Below are 22,894 nucleotides of genomic sequence, written 5' to 3' on the forward strand. Positions count from 1 at the left end.
AAGTATGTAGTACCCAAAGTGATGATCACGAATTAAGCACTCTATGCTAGGTAACATTCTCTCTTCTTTTTATCAAACTAAATGGATTCTAAATAGAGTAGGGCAAAAACCGCTATAATCGTCTGATATATTCGTCTCTTCCTCTCAACGCAACAAACTCATTTATATGCAAAAAGTGCGAGTGAAAGCTGGGCACGTATTTAGCGCGAGTAAGAGTATCATATATTTAATTGAAATAACAGCAAATTACAAGAAAAAACTTAAATATAGTTGGATATCCCTTAATTTCAATGACATCATCACATCACCGAGGCAAACTCTTCACCAGTTCTACACATCGTTCCTGGAGTATTGCGTCCCAGGCGTTTTGAATTTTTGTTATTCAAATTGCAGGATTTTACTGGTATCATTATGACTGTTATGATGGTTTTTTAAAGGTGTTGGTCTATATGGATTTCTATTTTAGGAATTGAAAAGATGTCAATACCATAGCATTAGCTGAAGTGACAGTCATTTGGCCGGATATAAATCCGGGTCGTTCCGGTTAAGTAAAACCGACTGTCGTGGGAACGCATATCAACTCTATTTGAATGGTTTTTCGAGCTCTAAGTGTTACTTCACATTTTTTACGTTAACATATTTCTGAATATGAATTTGTTTAGAACAACGTTGATGCTTTACTTTTTGTTTTTATTCACAACTAATAGAAATAATCTAATGTTAAAAATTACCAAAGAATTTTAATCAGCTAAATTATAGGACATGAAAAGATGTTATCTTCGTGCAGTGCATGAACAAACGGTCCTTCAATACAAGCGTTTGCATACTTTATTAAAATCATAGTGAGACGAAAGTTGGAATAATATCCCACTCATTATTTTCAATCCTAATTTGTTCGGAGGTTTGACTACTACACTTAGGCACAGTTCCCCACCGGGAAGATGAATACTTTTGTTAAAAGTATTGTCTAAAATAATATTCGTTAGATAAAAAGCGCTTTGCTCGTTTAATTTGTTGTTGCTTCTTTCATACAAGTGTTTCGCTAAGCAAGCAGAATCGACCCATATATGTATGGGGAATGTTTATGCTGCTATAACAGCAACAACAACCATTTCAAGGAAGCAGAAAGGGAAGTTGCTGCTGCATTCGCATTTCCCAAAAACTTGGGGGGGATTCTGCGAAAGTGACACTCCTTGGCCGGATTTAAATACGGGTCGTTCCAGTAACTCAAAACCGACTATCAGGGTACGAGAGAAGTGGCGGCTTTATTTTCTAACAAAATTGATTTGAGAAAACTTGCACATGCAATAAATATTTATTTCGGTTAAATAGGTATGTACTTACATATGTGCCTACATATAATAAATGTAGGGACAAAACACAACAAGGAAAGAGCGCCAAATTATATTCTCAAAGCAATTTTATTATATTTATATATCAATAGAAAAATTACCGTATCGTCATGCGACCCCGCTTTCAATGCTCGATCATTAATGCCGTGTTGTTGTATTTTCTTTTTGCTTTATTTTTTATATTTACTTTCGTACGTTCGAGTGCAAAACTGCTGACTGCCGCAAACAGTTGGCAAGAAAATGAGTTCAAGGCCGTTAAAATGAAACATGTACGCGATTTCTCAACGCCAAGCATGAATAATGAAAATATGTATGTACATACATATGTACATACATATGTACATACATACATGCCTATTTCTATGTATGTTTATATACGTACCTATATGCAATATGTATGGCAGGAAAGAACAACACAAAATGCCACGATTTAACAAAACTTGTAGCAACAAAAACAGAACACGTGAATATTAGAAAATTTTCTCAACTCATGAGAAGCCAGTTTTATTTAACGATTTACTAATAAACAACAATCAATTGCAAATATTTTCAAAAGCTCTAAGTGCACACACAAACAACAACTACAATTACGTCAGTTTCATCGATTGTGTAGTTATTCAGCAATTAAGTGCCAAAAAGGAAGAAAAAACAATAAGTATAGCACCCTGGAAAAGGAAGCTGACTGAATATTTTGTAGGTACAATGCATATCAGTACACAAATGAAAAATCAATTGAATTGCTACAGTGTGTATATTTATTAGCAGATAAGCGTTTTGAAAGTTTTGTTCTCTAAATATGTACTAGCTAATACACGACGTGTATTGCTACGCTTCATAAGTAAGCATTTGAAATTTTAGTTTGTGGAAAACTTAAAACAAAAATTTTTATCAATTCATATTATAAATTTTATTATTCGATGTGTTGAAAGTTAAGTGTGAACCGATTGAGCGTAGGTAGGTGTCAGAGAAAATACTCAAGTTTAGAAAAACTAAAAGTGCGCAATGAATTAAAATTTTCAAATTTATATTAAAATAGATGGCAATTTAAAAATTTCTGAATTAATATTAAATTAGCTGAAATAAAATAAGTTGTGTTTTAAATATTTTTCGGACAGCGAATTTAATACTTAAAATTAAAGAAAATAAATAAAAATAAGAATGGCAGCCCTATTCAATAATATTCCTACAATAAAGCGTAATAAAGGTACTTAACCTCTCGTTTGGTACTCTTATTGCAATATATATTTTACATAACTTTAATCAATTTTGGTTTAAGATTTGTGCAAACCTTATTCACAAATATTTTACTTATACATATACATACTTATTTGGATTACAGCTTGTGATTAAATCAAATTAATTTTTGGTTATAGAAAAGCTGAGAATATTGAACGAATCGTATACATTGTCAAATCGAACCTGATGGCCAATTTTTACATTATTTACTTAAAATTTAAAATTTTTCCCGCAAAACAAAAGGAAACTGTAATTTTTTAATTATTAATTCATTTATCCATAGATCACTAAACTTAATCAGTGTTACTCTGCCACTATTTATATATTTGTTTTATTTCAAACAAACGAGGGTAAATTAAGAGAAGTATTTTATTATTTCTATTTAACTACATACATACGTATACATTTATGAAAGTTCTGTTAGTGTCGATTTACATACGGAAACATCTGTCCGGTCACACCGACAAAATTGTTTCCAGCAGCATTCGTTTCTTTTGGCGTTTACTTATTCAGCATCTTTTGGTGGTTCGAACATACGAGGTCTGTTCAAAAAATAGGATGAATTTTCAAATTTCGAAGGCTACGTACATTCGACTTTCGAGTATTATTATTTTTTTATGTGGGTACACTCGTCTCAAAGATATGTCCACGGTTGTAGCAATATAGTATGTTTAGTTTGTTTGTGAGAGCTGAGCTGAGAGGAGAGCTGAAAAAGGAAGAGAGACGTATTATCCGAAAGAAGAAACGAGAGGCCGAAATACGTGAGTGCGAAGAGCTTGAGATGCTGGCCAATAGGAACAACGCCCGAAAATTTTAACAGAAAGTTCGGCGACTTACAGAAGGTTTCAAGACCGGGGCGTTTTCCTGTAAGAACAAAGACGGCGAACTGGTGACTGACGTACAGAGCAATCTTAAATTATGGAGGGAACACTTCTCGAACCTATTAAACAGTGACAGCTGCGCATGTCAGCATGTCAATCGTTGACGACGGAATTGTCGTTCCGCTACCCGATCATGACGAGGTGAGAATAGCGATAACGCGGCTAAAGAACAACAGAGCCGCGGGCGCCGACGGACTGCCGGCTGAGCTATTCAAACATGGCGGCGAGGAGCTGGTAAGGTGCATGCATCAGCTCCTATGCAAAATATGGTCGGATGAAAGCATGCCTGCCGATTGGAATTTAAGTGTGCTCTGCCCAATCCATAAGAAGGGCGATCCTGCGATTTGTGCCAATTACCGCGGGATTAGTCTTCTAAATATCGCCTATAAGGTTCTAGCGAGCGTATTGTGTGAAAGGCTGAAGCCCACCGTCAACCAACTGATTGGACCTTATCAGTGTGGCTTCAGACCTGGAAAGTCCACCATCGACCAAACATTCTCAATACGCCAAATCTTGGAAAAGACCCATGAAAGGAGAATCGACACACACCATCTTTTCGTCGATTTCAAAGCTGCATTCGACAGTACGGAAAGGAGTTACCTGTATGCCGCGATGTCTGAATTTGGTATCACCGCAAAACTAATACGGCTATGTAAGATGACGTTGCTCAACACCAGCAGCGCCGTCAGAATTGGGAAGGACCTCTCCGAGCCGTTTGATACCAAACGAGGTTTCAGACAGGGTGACTCGCTGTCGTGTGACTTCTTTAACCTGATGTTGGAGAGCATCGTACGAGCCGCAGAACTTAATCGCTCAGGCACAATATTTTATAAGAGCGTACAATTGTTGGCGTATGCCGATGATATTGATATCATCGGCCTTAACAACCGCGCTGTTAGTTCTGCCTTCCCCAAACTGGACAAAGAGGAAAAGCGAATGGGTTTGGTGGTGAACGAGGACAAAACGAAGTACCTCCTGTCTTCAAACAAACAGTCGGCGCACTCGCGTATTGGAACCCACGTCACTGTAGACAGTTATAATTTCGAGGTTGTAAAAGACTTCGTCTATTTAGGAACCAGCATTAACACCGATAACAATGTCAGTCTTGAAATCCAACGTAGAATCTCTCTTGCCAACAAGTGCTACTTTGGACTAAGTAGGCAACTGAGCAGTAAAGTCCTCTCTCGACGAACAAAACTAACACTCTACAAGACTCTCATTATGCCCGTCCTAACGTATGGCGCAGAAACTTGGACGATGACAACATCCGATGAAGCGACGCTTGGAGTGTTCGAGAGAAAGATTCTGCGTAAGATTTTTGGACCTTTGCACGTTAGCAACGGCGAATATCGCAGACGATGGAACGATGAGTATGAGCTTTACGACGACATAGACATAGCGCAGCGAATGAAGATCCAGCGGCTACGTTGGCTGGGTCATGTCGTCCGAATGGATACAAACGCTCCGGCTTTGAAAGTATTCGATGCGGTACCAGCTGGTGGTAGCAGAGGAAGAGGGCGGCCTCCTCTGCGTTGGAAAGATCAGGTGGAGAAGGACTTGGCTTCACTTGGTGTGTCCAACTGGCGCAGGTTAGCACGAGAAAGAAACGACTGGCGCGCTTTGTTAAACTCGGCCAAAATCGCGTAAGCGGTTACAGCGCTAATTAAGAAGAAGAAGTTTGTTTGTGAGAGGCATAAATAAGACAAATGTTTTGCGTGTTTGGCGATTTCCGGCTATCGAAATGAATAATTTGTTGCTTTTTTATTTACATACATATATATATATAAATGTTTGTACTTGAATAAAAAAATTTAATTAAAAATACTCATATATATACCTTCTGCTCAAATATGAACGAGACGTTATCAATAAAACGGTCCGCGGATGACATATGGCAAAAATAAATTTTTTGTTTTTTGGTAGGACATGGCAAATTTCAGCGTGATATGTCACATAGTTTGTTTTCTGTGCTACTGTAAACAAGTCAAGCTCGAGTGTGTTCTTCGAATTCTCTTTTATGACTTCAATTGTCTCAAAATGTTTTCCACGGAGCGGCAACTTGAGCTTGGGAAACAGGAAAAAGTCACATGGAGCCATATCAGGCGAATACGGTGCTTGCGGAACGATATTAACATTATTTTTGTTCAAATAATCGCGAACAAGACGTGAGGTGTGAGCTGGTGCATTATCGTGATGCAAGAACCATGACTTGTTGTCCCACAATTCCTTCCTTTTAAGACGAATGTTCTCGCGCAAACGCTTTAAAACGTCTAAATAATATTCAGCGTTAACCGATTTTGCGATTTGTGCGATTTTCAAGCACAATTTCCTTTACTTTTCCGATGTTTTCGTCGTTTACTGATGTTGCTGGACGACGTTCATGAGGCAAGTTTTCAACCGATGTACGATTTGTACCACTGGAAAACACGTGCACGCGATAGAGCAGAGTCCCCATAGGTTGTCTGCAGCATTTTTAAGGCGTCTGAAGTCGAAATTTTGTTGGAATAACAAAATTTCAAACAAACTCTTTGTTCAACTTGAATTTCCATCGTTAAATTCGAAGAACACACTCGAGCTTGACTTGTTTACAGTAGCACAGAAAACAAACTATGTGACATATCACGCTGAAATTTGCCATGTAAGCTTATAACAGTCCTACGTCCTACCAAAAAACAAAAAATTTATTTTTGCCATATGTCATCCGCGGACCGTTTTATTGATAACGTCTCGTTCATATTTGAGCAGAAGGTACATATGTATCTTGAAATGGGGCAAAAATAGAATTAAACATAAACATGACATAAGTTTTTAAATCATGGCTACTTTACTAGCAAAAATCATACTGTATTTCCCAAGCATCGTTCTGATGTTTATTTATTTATTTATTTAATATATGGAAAATAACAATAAATTGTTATTTTACAATAAAAAAAAGGAGCACTAGCTGCCAGGGCTTACGGCTCACTACTCTAATAAGATTATTTTTTTACTACAAAAGTTAAGATATTAGAGAGTTAATTTTCTGGAAACGATTATTAGGCACTATCAACACATGAATTAAAGAAATTAAGTTATGTGAAAGGTAAATTCATAGGATATACGGAAGAATATTTACATAGATGTTTAAGTAAAGAGACTTATGGTTTAAATCAATTTTCTCAGATCCGCTCTAATTAAGTAATCTGTCATTTGTTCTGATGTTTAACATCGTAGATTTCTTCCATTTGATTGAAAACCAAGACAGAACTCAGAACTTTCTCCCGCAAAAAAAGAATGAAGCAGCTGTCAAACATTGTTTTGCAGACGACTCCGACGGCAGATATATTTATGAGGAGCTTTTTCATGGCAGAAATACACTTGGAGGTTTGCTTGCCGCGGGGCGACCGCTATTGCAAAAAACGTTTTCTTCATTTTCGTGTTTCACCGAGATTCGGACTAACGCTCTCTCTGAATTCCGAATTGTAGTCACGCACCAACCCATTCGGCTGCGGCGGCCGCAATATGCAATAAGTGCTCGTATGTCGGCCCGACTCAAGGATTTCCATGACTTTATCAACATTTTCGACAATTACTTTACCAGAAAAGAATTGGTTGAATCACGGCTTTGCTATTGGATTCGATGCCATGAATCCTAAAAAACTTTTTAATCCGGAAATCTTCTTTCAATCTGATCACCATAGTTGTTGTTGTTGTGGTAGCAGTAACTTTGCCCTGTTAATGTAGTGTAATCACCGGTCGTCTTCGTCTAGCTCATCTAACGCTAGGCCCAGAAAACCAGCTGCTTCGACAGGTTGGGTCCAGAGGGACAGGGGTGTTAGATGAGTGGGTTTGATGGGGCATGTGAAAAGGTGGTCAGTGTCATGCGGGGTTCCTTCACCTGCCGGGCATATGTTTAGTATGTCGGGGTCAATTCTGGATAAGTAAGAGTTTAACCTGCTACAGTATCCAGAACGTGGCAATGATCACCATAGTATTCATATTCATATCGGATATACATATGTATGGTTTTGTTGGATGTAAGTTCTCAGGCATACTTTCTTTTTGTAGTCTTTGCAGCCTTGGTCGTCCTGATATGACATGAAGGTATTTCCACAATTCACGTTCTCGTTAGTCTTAATAACAAATATATTCCTACTTTGGATTATTTTTGAAAACGCTCAAAAATAAAAATTTAAATGCTCAATTTTAAAATGAAATAATTGCAATGTAAGTTTCTTTCTTTCTAATTCTTCTTCACAACTCATTCCTCTAACTTCGAAACATTAGCTTGACGAAGTTCAAAATATGAGAACGGGAAAGGAGTAAGCATCAAAAACTCATAAACCACTCTGTTCTTTTTAATAGTAATAAACCATAGACAAACTTTTCTCCGGGTGCTTTTCACTTCGCCGCATGAGTACTTACACTTTTGATAGCTTTGTAAATAAACAAGCTCATCGGTATTCGAGCAAAGTTACCCTCATATCAAGCAGTAGATAAAAAGCCAGCCTAACCTAAAAATAAGCGAAATGAGTTGCGATGCAAAGCCAACTTCCACTCGCTAGATAACTGCGAAACCCCCTTAAATATAAAGCGTACATAGGTGAAACATTTATATGTATAAATAAATATATCTTGATATGTGCTAAACATTTACAAATATGCTATGTACTAAAATATACAGTGACTCACAAAAGTATTTTGCATGAGAAGACAAATAAGTTCACGCTTCAATTCCTGTATATTTTTTAAATTCATTTGTTAATTATTTCATAAATTCTTAAACATAAACCTTATATCTACATAAACAATGTATCAAAACTTTAAAAGAAAAATATGTTCCAATGTAAACGTAAAAAAAGTAAAATAAAATAGAATTCATTGCTCACAAAAGTATTTTGCTTTTGACTAGGTGGTGTACAAATATACTAATTTCTATTAATTCAATATTTCGTATGATAACCATTATTTTTGGAAACTGCTTCCAAGCGTCTTGGCATAGATTATATTAACTTGCGACAAAAGTCAAGAGGTATTTTTTCCCATTCTTGGAGTAAAACATCTTTAAGGCCACTTTTTGACGAAATTTTGTGTTCTCGCACTCTTTCTTCGAGATAGGCCCACAGATTTTCTATGGGGTTGATATCGGGACTTTGGGGAGGTGTTGGCAAATGTTTTGTATTAAAAAGTATCCACATTTTGACATCATGAGCTGTATGCTTGGGGTCGTTGTCGTGTTGAAACAAAAAGTGGTTAGACGACATTCCCATTTTTTCTGCACTGGAATGTAAGTTGTCTTTGAGAATAGACAAATAAAGATGTTTATCCATCGTTCCATCTATAAACACCAGCTTTCCGACTCCTTGGGCCGACATACAACTCCACACCATGACGGAACCTCCACCGTGCTTAACAGTGGATTTAACATTTTTTAATCGCAGCTCTTCATTTGGCTTCCGCCATACCATACGACGTCCGTCCGGACCAAAAATGTTGTATTTGCTTTCATCACTAAATATGACGGTTTTCCAAAACTCAAAACTTTTGGTTTTATAGGTGTTGGCGAATAAAAGCCGCTTTGCTTTATTGACTTGTGAAATCAGTGGTATTTTCCTTGCTGCACGACCGTGAATATTGTTGCTTCTGAGGGCTCTGCGCACTGTCTCATCGGATACTTCAATCTGAAAGGTTGCTTTTATTTTGTCATTGATTTTTGGGGCTGATAAATGTGGGTTTTTGCGATTTTCTTTCAATATTTGGCGTTCTTCTCTCTCAGTTAGCAACTTTGGTCGACCAAAACGGGTTAAATTTTCTAAATTACCGCGTTCTTTACACCGTTTTATTACATTTTCTATCGTTTGGCGGCATCGACTAAACATATTGCAAATATATTTCGTAGATTTTCCTTCATTATGGAGATGTAAAATAATTTTTTTTTCAGCTGTAGTTAGTTCTTTACCCTTTGGCATTTCCGATATGCACAGTACCACAATTACAAACGAAATGAACTCAATTACAAATAAAATTTATTATAATACGCACTTGTAGCCGCAACTTCAGCGAAAACAGAAAAAGTAACTGAACTGCGTCCAGTAACGGTATCTATAAACAATAAGCAAAATACTTTTGTGAGCACACATTTTCATTGCTACGCACGTTTTTTGTTATATGCACCTAACGGTACAATTTTTGTGCATGATGTGTAGCCCAATTGCTAAGACAGTGCTCAATAATGCGTGTAAGTATTAACATTTTTATTTTCGGATACTTAGTACATACAAAATCTTAAATTTGTACATACGCGCTATTATGCAAAATACTTCTGTGAGCCACTGTACATACAACAATAATGTGGTCTATCCACAATACTGTATAGATATACAAGAGAACTCAGCAAATGAAATAAATAGACAGATATAGGACTGATAGACATACGAGTGTATGGCTTTGAGTGGCGTATGATACCATGAAGGAGTGCACAATAAAAATGTACAGAAGAGGAAATAAATAAGCAATGCATTGAAACCACGAAAACTACAAGGCACCGTGAAATGCAAGATAGTGTGCGCGATACGGAATTAAAATACCTACATACTTTTACATACATGTGAGTAAAAATACACAAAGGTATTTAATAAAGTTTTATTTTTGATTCAAAAATTCGTATAAGATTGTTCATGTGTTTACTATGTACACACCATACATTCGTGCGTAAGCTAATTCCGAAATGTTATTTAGAATAGTCGACTGAACCGATGAAAACATATGTAACTAGAGAGTACAGAATCAGAATTTATAGAGGGCTGGTAAGAAATACAATGATAAAGGTTATGGGACAGAAGGTTCTTGAGAAAAATCAGGGTATTACTATAGGATGATATTTTTGGCATTTCGCAGAAAAGTATCGTAGGTTCCACCATAGAAATCGAGAACACCATGAAGTGAGTTGACGCTGATGGCTATTCTATTGCACGGGCCGTGATAGACGTAGCTTTTGTAGGTAGCGACTGTTTCAGTAGACGACTATTCCTAAGAGTGAGACCAGCCGGGGCATCAATAATACCATTTACCACTTTATAGAAGAACGCCAGATCCGTTATGCGCTGCGAGCCCGCAGACTGTTGATGTTGTACCGAATGTAGATATCTTCTGTGGTTGAAACGGTTGATGAAGAATGCCGGAAGGCTAAGGTCTTGCAGAGCTTACACTGCACTCTTTCAATTCTAGTAATGCCTGCTTCAGTATATGGAGACCAGATTATGGATCCATACTGCAGTATTGGAAGAACTAGAGTTTTGAAAAGACAAATCAGGGAGTAGGGGTTTTTGAAGTCCTTACTATTCCTAGTTATAAATCCGAGGATCTTAAAAGCTCTCTGAGTTATGCCGTCTATGTGCCTGTGGAAAGTTAGTTTGGTGTCGTGACACCGAGGTCATTGATGTCATCCACCTCCATTATTTTATCACCATTGAGAGTGTACACTGCAGGTATGGGAGTGCGCGATCTCGAGAAGCACATCACAGCACACTTTTTAAAGTTGAGATCCAGTTTGTTGCTTGTGCACCTGTCAGAGAGATTATCGACGTCCTGTTGTAGTCATCAGTATCAGGCAAAATTGGTTACAATCACACCTAAGCTCACGCTATTTTTAAAGTGGAGTTCGAGGAAGTCCCAAACATTAAACTTCTTTGCTATATGTTGAATATTGTCTCATAAAAACGGCAGAAAAACCCCATATCAACGTACGTAATCGTAAAGCAAGGCTGCGATTTGCCAAGAAACAAATCAAAATGTCTCATTTTGGCGGAACGTGCTATTCACTGATGAATAGTTCAACATTTTTGGTTCAGATGGCAGACCCTAAGTATAGAGAAGATCAAATGAAGCGTTACTTGCCAAAAATATGAATCCTACAGTAAAGCACGGTGGTGGGTCAGTAATGGTGTGGCGTTCATTTTCTGCATCTAGCCGAAAGAATTGCATTTTATTGAGGGTATATGAATCAGGCTATGTATCTTAACATTTTAAATGAAAAATTTCCAATTGGTAAAAAGAAGGGAAGATTTGCATTCTTATCAGGACATTGGCCCGAAGCATAAAACCTACCATTGAGAACAGTGGAGCTATCTCGATTGGAAAGTTCGCCAGCATAGCATAAGTTCAAAGGATGGCATAAAGAAGGTCCTTCAGCACAAAAATGTCAAAAAATTGAGCTCAACTTTTGTGAAAAACTTGATAAAAGTATGCCAAATAGATTACAAATGGTTATCAGAAACAAAGGCATGCATATTTTATTTATATTTTCAGCTCACTTAAAATGTAATTGAATTAAAAATTTGAGTTTAATTATTTTGTTCTTGATTGATACCACTGTTGTAATCGAATATGCAATAACTTCTTTGAAACGTTTGTACAATATAATACAAAATCCTAAGGATTCACTTAATCGTCTTTACAGTCCAAATACTTATGCGAGCCACTGTATATATTTTCACTTTGCATTTAACATTTAGTAACATAGAGCTCCGCCAAAACTCTGTACAAGGATAAAACCAGTAGCAGCAGTAGCAGTAACAGTACATCGACAGGAGTTCAACAGTTGGTAGTAGTTGCGAAATGAAATAAACAAAATTCAGTAACAAGCTCATGTATTTAAAATTTAGTTGGAAAATAAATAAATGTATGTACATATACGCAGTGGTGCATACATATGTACTCGTACATATGAATGTATGCCTCATATGTAATACGCAAAATTTTTTACTCATCTTTAGCGGGGTTATTAAAGATCAGTAAATTTAGTGCACAAATTGCAGCTGATGCACGGGTATGATCTCACACCAAAGCAGCATCAAGACAGACTTGAGAAAGCGAAAGAATTGCTTCGCTTGGCCGAAAGCGGTCAATTTCCGAACATTGTGTTTTCTAACGAGAAAATGTTTCAAGTTGAGCAATTCGTAAACTGCCAAAACGATAGGGCTTATTTAACCGACTTTTCATACGAGAATTTGAGTCATCGATTGGCCACCAAGAGGCAGCACACGACACAGGTAATGGTTTGGGCCGCTGTAACCGTAGATGGGCGCTCTCCAATCATTTTTATCGAGCCTGGCGTCGATGTAATAGCGAAATATTATCGGGATAGTATTCTGGAGGTTTCTTTGAAGATTTCGCTGGCAGACCATGGACGTTTCAACAGAACTCGGCACCGTCCCAAAAAGCTCGAGTGAACCAAGAATGGGTAAAAAAACAACTTTCCGAACTTCATAACGTCCACACACAACGGTTCTCAAATTCACCAGACGCGAATCCGACAGATTATTTTCTTTGTCTGCGAGTGGGCCAAAATACCTGCTAGCCACATTCGGGCACATTGCGATTCGTTTCTGGACCATCTCAAGGCCATAGTCAAGGCAAATACATACATTTGTGCTATTTATCTGTCCATGGCTGTATGTGTAACGCGCGCTTTTTAAATGAACAATTCCCGATATTTTTTTGACAGAATGTAAGTCCGTTATAGATATGAAATTAAAATATTTTTTGAATAAAGTTAGTTTTATTTAATCATGTAAATATTAAAAAAGAATTTTCATTTTTATTTAAAATGGTCACTATTTGCTTTGACACAAGCCTTCAAATGATTATGACATTCAGCTATTGGAGCATGCACGGATTCCATGAATATTGACGTCGCTGCTCGAACCAATGATTGCTTGAGGCTCTACATATTTCTGTGAGGCCTTCGACATGCCAAGTTCTCCAATCCCCCACCAAACCATTACGGTAGCTGGATGGTAGTCACACTGAACCCTTGCAACAACATTTTTTACGGCTTTAGAGGTTTTACTATAGATTTTGTCGTTTTTCTTCTAAAAACTTTTTTAACAGTAAAAATTTTCTCATCTGTAAAAATAATATTTTCATGAGTAGCCAACGTGCTAGTTGAGTTAGGGTTATATTGTATATATCTCCATTAAATAATAATAATATTTTCATGACCGTTGACCGCGTGCCGTCAAAGAAGCTTTCTGCATCTGTGAAGTATATTTTTCTTTAAGCGTGTTGTCAACAGATAACCAGTTGAGCGACGAAAGGCTTTCATGTGGAGATCATCTCTAATTAGTCTTTACATGCATCTAGTCGATACATTCATTTCCCTGAACATGATTTTCTGCTTTCTAAGGGGATTTCTGCGAATTCTTTCTCTAACGGTTTTTATGGTTACACTGGTTCGAGCCACGCGAGGACGATTACTTCTTTTTCTAGGTTGTCACCTAAAAAAAAATAAAGTTTTTTCAGCAATTCGTAAATCTCAGTTGCACTTTTACCACACTTACGTAATGCTATCACTGCAAAGCGATTTTCCGTAGCTCCCAACTCTATTGTTAACAAACGAAATTTGCCATGAAACTGAGTAGATATAATTTAGGAGTAGACAATGCATACGAACAAAAACAAAAATAACTGAATTTCTTTCTTTCACGGAATTTTTGGCAAGACTAAGTACTGATGACCTTAGGATTTAAGGGTCAGCCAGATCAATGGATTTACACTTAAAAACAAAATGGTTTAACGAGGTAAATTCTCCGACTGTCGTAAATTCCTGTAGCGGGTAAATTGTCCGACTGTCCGTGAGACCAAACGCTACTTCTACCTGCTGTACTGTATTTTGTTTCTTTGTAATCAAGTTTTTTTTTCTACTTTGATTTCTATAACTACAGCCATAGACTGCAGGCCAAAATACCTATATCTTTAAATTTTCATGGCAGCTAGTTCTACGTACCGAAATGACTCGTGTTTTTCCTCGACCAAGGGCTGCCGCCTCAGTAAACTAGCTCTGAAGTACTGTCACTCCAGCAGCATTCCTCAAAATAAACATTTATTTCCGTCCGTCCATCACGGAAGTGCAAATTTCAATATAAATAGATTGCGAACACTTTTTTGTATTAATTCACATTTTAGTGATTTTGCACACTATTGTAATTACGTTACATGGTGAAAAACGGAAAATTTTCTACTAAATATAAAATCGATGTTCAAGTAATACAGCTGCGCACCCCAAAGCAAAGAAAAATTAAATAAAATAGAAAACGATGTCTGGCGCTCTGTTGTTGGTAATGTCGAACGAAAACACTGACAACAGCAACAAACACAGCAAGCAATAAAAACGAAAATGTAGTCTTGTTGAGGGAGGTGAGGAGAGACGAGCGACTGGCTCGGCACAACAAAATGTCGTGTTTATGTTATGTACAACAACAATAGTCACATTGTAGCAACAGTAAATATATAATACAAATACGTACAATATATATGCACATATTTAGCTAGATGTGTGTATATGTACGCACATGCACACATACACATTTTCAATTATTTACTTATCTCACCTCATAACGTCTGCCTTCCAACCAACTTATAGTCAATGCACAGAACAGTAGTTTAATATTGTTGCAACTTTATTTTTCCTTCAATATATATGTTATATACATACCTGTGGTCAAATCAATATCTGCCTAAGTCAACTTACGAAATAATTCAATTACATATGTATTTGTATATGCGCTATCGCTATCGCCTACTAACAACACTATAAATTTGAGAAATCCCTACCTTTGAAACATTTAAAAAACGTTATTAATAATAACATACAAGCTCAACGCATTCGCATTTGGATTATATATGTATACATACATATAGTATATACATATATAAAGTGATTTTTCTCAAAAGTATAATTTTCGACTTAGGTGATTATTGCTTGTGAGTACAGATATGTATATTATTTATTCTCGACGAGTTTCTAACTCATTTATTTCATTATTTTAATATTCTCTTACTTTTTCACTTAAAATCGCCTTGTAGTTTTCGACGTTGTCTGCTCCTTTGTAGAATTTTTCGCAATTACCCAAGAAACTGCTACAGTTTTATATTAATTACGAAACAATATTGGATTTAATATATTTAGCCTTATGTTTTCTTGTGAATTCATTTTTAATAAGATATTCCGGCATCGTACGTGTTCACTTAAAATTTCTCAAACTTTTGTGCTGATATATTTTATCCATATACTACATTGTTACATTTAGTATACGTGCATGTGTGTATGTATGTATTGAAACTTCTTCACTACCTTCGTTGCTCTCCTCCACTGTTGTTTTATTGTTGCCTTTAGCTTTATCGACAATCATTTCTTTTTACAGATGGCGAGAGTAAGGAGTTTGCTTTTTCTATATACAACAACATACTCTTGGTTTCTACGTCTACCGTTTATATCCTCTTGCACTGCCACCACTAACTGCTTCCAAACACAAAAACAGCCACAACAACAAAGAGTAAAAAGTTTTATGTAAAATTATAATACAAGAGACACGTCTTTTATGTCGTTACCGCACTGAATTCAAAATAGAGACTGAAGGCAAAATTGTACTGTGCTGGCAGCCTCACAAACGCAGGCCATTCACACGAGTTGGGCTCACGAGCTTGTGCATGCGACTCGACTCTCCCTTTTAACATTTGGCTCGGCTCATACAGTGAGTAGGAAAGTTAGTAGCACTACAGTTTATCAGTTCACTCAACTCTCCAACCACACTTGTGAGACACTCGAATATATTCATACTCAGGAACATGTTCGTGCTCGGGGTTTCCGCATATGTAAAGTTGTGTATACGTACATAAATATGTATAAACATATCAATATAATCGTATCCTACAACTTGGTACTACATACTATCGGTACTAAATACTGAACGGTCAGTTCTGGTTTTGTTAGCCTTTGTCACCGGAATGCCCACATGCACCTTTTTACCTCTGCCACCATCGCCATCTCAGCATGTGTGAGTTTTTGTTTGCGTTCATACTGCATACTGGCGAGTGTGTAATAATTATATTGATCAGAGAACAGTGCAACCTTTAAGTACATGGATGGAACGGTGTATTGAAGGGGAGAATCATTTGGCCTGAGCGTAAAAGCAAGCACATGACAGCGTTGCTGCAATAGTCACCAACAACCTTGCAACCAGCAATTCATGGGCGAATATAACAACCAAGCTAGTAGATATGTTTATATGTAAAATGGTTACATATGGATGCTTTGCTAAGCAAATATTATATTCACATTTGTTTTCATTTGCTTGGCCAAGTAACCAAAGTGATTTATCAAAACAATCGCTTCTTTTTAACATTTTGTTTCTCTCTATTCTTCGGCCGACTGCCTGCGCCGTAGGTTTGGCATATTTTAATACTTTACACTGCACATATTCATAAGGTGCGTAAATCGTATAGGTCGAATTCACCCTTCGCGTCTTCACTCCACTACTACGTCGCCGCATACGGTCTCACCCCGGGCACGACCCCGAAACACATTGAGTCGCTTCTCATTTTCAGAATGGGGTCAACAAACTGCGTTTCAAGTCACTTTAATATTTTCGACCAATAATTTGTCATTGTTTGCCGCCGTTTGGTGAAAAGCGACGTCTTGCTGAAAGTACGCAGTACTTCATAGTTCCTAAAAATGCAGCCGCATGTGCTGATAACCAAGTAATATTATATTTATTATACAGCAATATTTATTATACAGTTAACTGCGTAGAAAAACTGAAAGGGAAAATTTAACATTTAAACTCGCTGAAATAATACTGAGTGTACAGTAAACTGAAATTTCCTTATTAGACTGGCAATATGAGAATCTTGCTAAATCTAGACAATAAAATTTTAGTTAAAATACGCTCCAGTAGCCTTGCCAGATGTTGTAGGGTGGTCAAGTGCTACTTACTAGCGATGTGAGGGCTTTGTTGCGGTTTTGGACCATAATTGTCGAAGCCTGTAGAGATAGTCGTTTATTTTTGAACACGAGCCATGGATGTCATTGCCGGACGCTAATATCGAGCAATCGTCAGAGTATGAGATCAGTGAAACTCCCTCTAGTTTCTAAGAAAGCTTTGAGATATAAAAGTGGAAAAACAAGAAAGAAAACACGCCACCCCTTGCTTTATCCTCCTCTGCTTTGAAGTTTGGTCTCGAAATCCGAATGACGAGTGTCGACCACATAGATACTTTGCGGATCACCTGTTGTTGTTTGTTGTTGTAGCAGCATAAACATTCCCCATACTTACTATACATACGGGGAATGCTGCGGATCACCTCTTCAGACCCGGTGGAAGAGTAGTAGTGTGGAATGGCTAACTGCTTTCATAGGCCCAAGGCTGGGATTTGCTATAATGTAACATGGGCAGTTTCAGGGAAGTATAACGACTTGTTTAACTAGATAGAGATGTTAGGAAGTGATTCAGGAACAACGTTTATAACTCCCAATTATTCCGGAAATAACAGTTTGGTAATTATTTGCCTTCAAAGTGCCCTCGCGAACTTCACTATAGTTTGACAGATTATAATATTATACAATATACATATATTTTTCTAAACTTGTAGTATACACTCACACGCGTGTTTTTACTTATTTTTATACTTGTATTCGAAATGTTTCATTGAAAATTAAATGCAAATGCATTTACCCATATCATCACTTTCCAATTTTAAATTTTAATATCTTTTCACCAGCCCCGTTTTTTATGCCATCTTAATAACTGTATGTTCAACGGGGTCTTCAAATTTTAACTTATTATCTATATAAATTCCAAGATATTTAATTACTTTTACTTCTTCAATTCTCTCATTTTTTATTTGTAAGCTATGGTCCCCGAAGCTGGCACTTATTGCTCTAGAAAGAACCATAAACTTTGTTTTTGTCACATTTAATTTAAGTTTATTTACGCACAACCAATTGTATAAGGAGTCAAGACCTTCTTGCATTTTTGTTACTGCTCCATGCAGATTTCTATCGCTGACTGTTAAGAGAGTATCGCAGCAATATTTCAATGCTGTATTAATATCATTAATATAAACATTGAAAGTATGGGAGCTAGGACCGACCCCTGCGGTAAGCCAATTTCCACTCCTACCTTTCTTGACATAGATGAGTTTATAAGCGTTTGTTGCTTCTGGTCTGACAAGAAACTACGGAACAATTCAAGTTCAATGTTCTCCACATCAATATATTTCAATTTTTTTAACATTATTCTTTTTGGAATTGAGGTCTTCCTTCCACTGCGACAGTACCAAGTTAAGTGCAGTTTCGCATGAATGTTTTACCCTGAAACCGGACTGCTCCTTTATGAAAATATTATTGGACTCAATATAGAATATTAGTTGGTTTTTAACCACCGTTTCTAATATTTTTTCCACTACTATTTACTAGTAAAAGTGACCCATATATTCCACTGAATCCTTAATTACCCCTTCTGATAACAAGTTATATCCACCCAATTTCCTCTTTGATTTCCTAACAAATTTAAACGTAGTTGAGAGTTTTTCCTGCCTTGTCAATTCAGAATCAACATTTTCTATGTTGCTATTTATGTCAATAATACTATCCACAAAGAATTCGTTTAATTTATTAGCCATCTCGCTATTATTTCTATATATTTACCCGTTGATAATCACTTCTTTAATGTTTTCTTTGTTATCTGTGTTATCAATAACATTTTTTAAATATTTCCACATTAAACGACTATCATATCTATTTGTTTCAACCTTGTGTTCCATATACTGAATTTTTTTAACTTTAACCATTTTCTTGTATATTTTCTTTATTTCGTTGTATTCTACCCAATCTCCTGTCATAATGGCTTTTTGATAAAATGTATACTTTCTTTATTAGTTTCGACTAATTCTCTATCATTTATTTCTAATTTTAATGTAAATTGCTTTTTAGTAGTTAACTGTTTCATTATGGACATCAGACAACTGCTAATCTGTTCTTGCATAACATCAGTGGTACAGCTATGCAGATCAGCAAAGTTGCACTTTCAGGCGATTTAGAAAGTTTTCAGGGCTGTTTCCCTCCCAGGAAGTTAACTCTGACACTCTAGCAAATGGGCTTTGTGTTTTTATGTTGCACCGGAACAATATAGTTTCATGATCTGATATTCTTTGTTCCTCTGACTTTTCACATTCTACTTCATCAGTATTCGAGTATACAGGTTTGCCCATATTCGACGGACCGCGTTGGAAGCGTCAGTCCAAGCAGATTTTTACCATGGAACAGTACACGCCACGCGAGCGCTCCCAAATTGTTGAAATTTACATTCAACAAAAGAAGTCAAAAGAAGAAGAAGAAGAACAAAATCATCATGCCCGATGAGGCTCATTTCTTATTGAATGGGACGGTAAACAAGCAAAATTGCCGTATTTACGCCACTGAAAATCCTCACGAAATTCAAGAGGTACCTCTTTTCGACGATAAAGTCACTGTTTGGTGCGGCGTTAGTGCGAAAACGATTATTGGGCCGTTTTTCTTTGAAAATGAAGATGGTCAAGCTATTACCGGCAATCAGGAGCGTTATCGCGATATGATAACCACTTTTGTGATGCCAATTATTCGTCGAAAGCGTATGAGGCAGTTCTGGTTTCAACTAGACGGCACTCCACCACACACAGCTCGCACCACAATCGATTTTTTGAAGAAATTGTTTCTTCGTCGTTTGATGTCGAAAAATAATATGACTGGCCACCGCGTTCGCCCGATTTAGCGCCACCTGACTTCTTCTTGTGGGGATATTTAAAATCAAAGGTTTATATTAATAAGCCAAAGACCATAGAAGAGCTCAAGAACAACATCCGTGAGGAAATAGCCGCTATTCCAGCCGAAATGTTAGCTAAAACTATGGAAATCTGCAAAACGGGCACAATACGCCGTACAGGCTCAAGGCGGCCATTTGAGAGATATCATATTCAAAAAGTGTTGTCAACAAATCTACTTGAACCAAATAAAATGATTATTATCCTCAACATCAAAAAAATTGTGTTTTTCTTTGATTAAAAAAAAACACATGGGTCCGTCGAAGATGGGCAACCCAGTAGTAAGTCGATCAATGTTTCAGTGTGTTCAGTAACCCGTGTATTAAAATTTATTAGTTGTTTTATTGGTTGTTGAGCGAAAATCTCATTAAGTTTCTTACTATATGTCGAAACTATGTTAAGGTTTATATTAAAGTCGCCAATAATAATAGTATTTACCAAGTTGTCGCATATTTCCGACAAAATGGCCTCCATATAAGTAAGAAAATCAGCATCACTTGCACTAGGTGAGTGATATATCTCCCCGATCTCCCATTTGGTTTTGCAATTTTTCAACTGAATAACTAAGCACCATATATTTTTATCTATAGATTTATTAAATATTGTTTTAAAGTTTAGCGAGTTTCACAGGATAATTATTACTCCGCCTGTATGTCTACTGTATGAATCGCACCTTACTAATTGATACGTTTTGGGAACTTTAATTCTGAATTGTTTATGTCATCTGTTATACATGTTTCAGAACATAGAACTATATCCGGGTCAACAGTCCCAATAAGCCTTTCGAGTTCAGCTTTATTAGCTATAATACTATTTATATTAAGATATACGCATTTTAAATAATTGTGTTGCCTTCTGTTGATTTTAGTTGCTAACATCCTACCCTTTGCTTTTCAAGTTTAAGTCGTCTAATGTAGACCGGACACTCCCGACTAAATGCATTGTGTTCGGTATCAAGATTCATCCCTAAATCTTTGTTGGCATCACAGCAGTTACAACAAATTTGTTTTGGATTACTCTCAGCGCAGTTCTCTGATTTATGTTCCCCCATACATTTGCTATACCTTAATTTTTTTCTGCAGTTGTTAGAGCCATGGTTGAAACCCAAACACTTGTAGCATCTTTTTATTGTTTGTCCATCATAGGCGGGACAGCGGTCCCAACCAATATTTAGTTTATTTGACTCTAAGAGCTGTTTTAAAAATTTTTTTTTGAGCAAGGTAAAGTTTTTTTTTAATTTTCCATAACGATATCGCAAAGTACTACTATTCAGCTTTAAAATCCATTTTTAAAAATATTTTTACGATTAATATAAAAAAAGTTAGCCATTCCTTTACCACTTTGGAAGAATGTTTCGGGTCGTTGTCTTGGAGAAGTATGGAATTTTCTTCCAAATTTAACATTTACACACACTAGGGAGGTAACTATCCTTTAAAATTTCAATATATATTACATAGCCTTATCCATTAAACCATCGATAATCCTTAATTTATCAACGCCATTTGTGGCCATGCATCCCCATACCATGACAGAACCGCCTCCATGTTTGACTGTTGGGTTTATATTCTGGGGCAGTAGCGCTGCATTCGCTTTTCGCCAGTTTTATCATTAATTGATAATTAATAGTTCTAGGGAAATTTCAGCACCACGGCCCATTTTGGCCTATGTCCGTTGAAATCGCGATCAACAGTGATTGCGACCGTATGCAATTCCTAAAACGTACGAATAAGTAAAAAGCGACAGTGAAAATAACGCGAGTTTGCCGTTAAGACACCAAAAGCATAAGCTAACATAAAGAATGTGCCATACTTTTTTGATGTAAATTTGTGCCTTATTTCACCTTACAAGGTTGAGCTTGTAAATCTATGTTATTAATTTTTTTTTTTTGTTCAGATACGTAATAAATAAATACATTTAGAAAATACCGTTTTCTATTTTTTTTTATATCATACTTTCATTAGAAGAAAAGTTATAGCACTGAGAAATTTGATTTTTCGAGTGTGCCAATACTTTTTTAACTCACTGTATACCAAGATAGTAGTATTTTTAAATTTTACGTTCTCTTGATCTAAACGCACCAGTTGTCATAGAAAATTACAAAGTATGTGCAATGTCTGCAGAAGGCCTTACACCACTTTCAAAATCAGCAAAAAGTAAAAAAAGTGAGCCGTTTTCTTTGAAAGTGGTGTAAGTCCATTTTCACAAAAATACTTGTCGAATACGTGGTAATTCTTAAAAGTACAAATCCACGTCATCTATGGTGTTGTAGAAATTCTTCTACAAGGACCGGGTCCAGTCAACCATTTATCAACTTAGCTTGGGTTAATCGTCTCAGAAAAAGGTGTTTACCTTAAGGAACTTGGCTCCGAGTAATTCCGATAAATTAAACACAAATGTGGTGGAACGGAAACATTCCAGCTTTATCTCGCCCATCTCCCTAGTGGCCTCAACCCTCGCTTCTCAGTATAACATTGATTTATTATGGTCATCGTGGTTACACACCACGTGTATTCAGTATACATACATATGTTTCTGATGATTATGTTGTAATCTTGTTGTTGTATTTTTACTATTATTGTGGTAGATTTACTTTTTATCGCTACGCTATTTTGTTGAAAACCATTTAGATATTCGAAAGCAAGCATATATCTATACAAAAACCATTGCAACACATAATAACAATATATAAATATAAACCACCAAAATATCTAAGCTTCGGAATGCATGTGTGCATGGGTATAAATGCATACATAGGTGACCAAAACAAACGAGTTAAATGCGAATACGATGAATATGAAATTAGCAACA

General features: G+C 36.5%; 1 protein-coding gene across 2 annotated transcripts in view; it reads right to left on the reverse strand.

Moving 5' to 3' along the window:
* LOC128871793 (E3 ubiquitin-protein ligase TRIP12) overlaps positions 1-15,829 on the reverse strand; it is a 48,261-nt gene extending 32,432 nt beyond the window's left edge. Inside the window, exon 1 of one of the 2 annotated variants that reach the window (XM_054113866.1) lies at positions 15,582-15,829. The gene's annotated coding sequence lies outside the window, so the exon portion shown is untranslated. The other variant, XM_054113865.1, reaches the window with a different exon arrangement.
* Positions 15,830-22,894: the final 7,065 nt, after the last annotated feature.

Source organism: Anastrepha ludens, chromosome 2 (genome assembly GCF_028408465.1).
Source record: "Anastrepha ludens isolate Willacy chromosome 2, idAnaLude1.1, whole genome shotgun sequence".
NCBI lineage: Eukaryota > Metazoa > Arthropoda > Insecta > Diptera > Tephritidae > Anastrepha > Anastrepha ludens.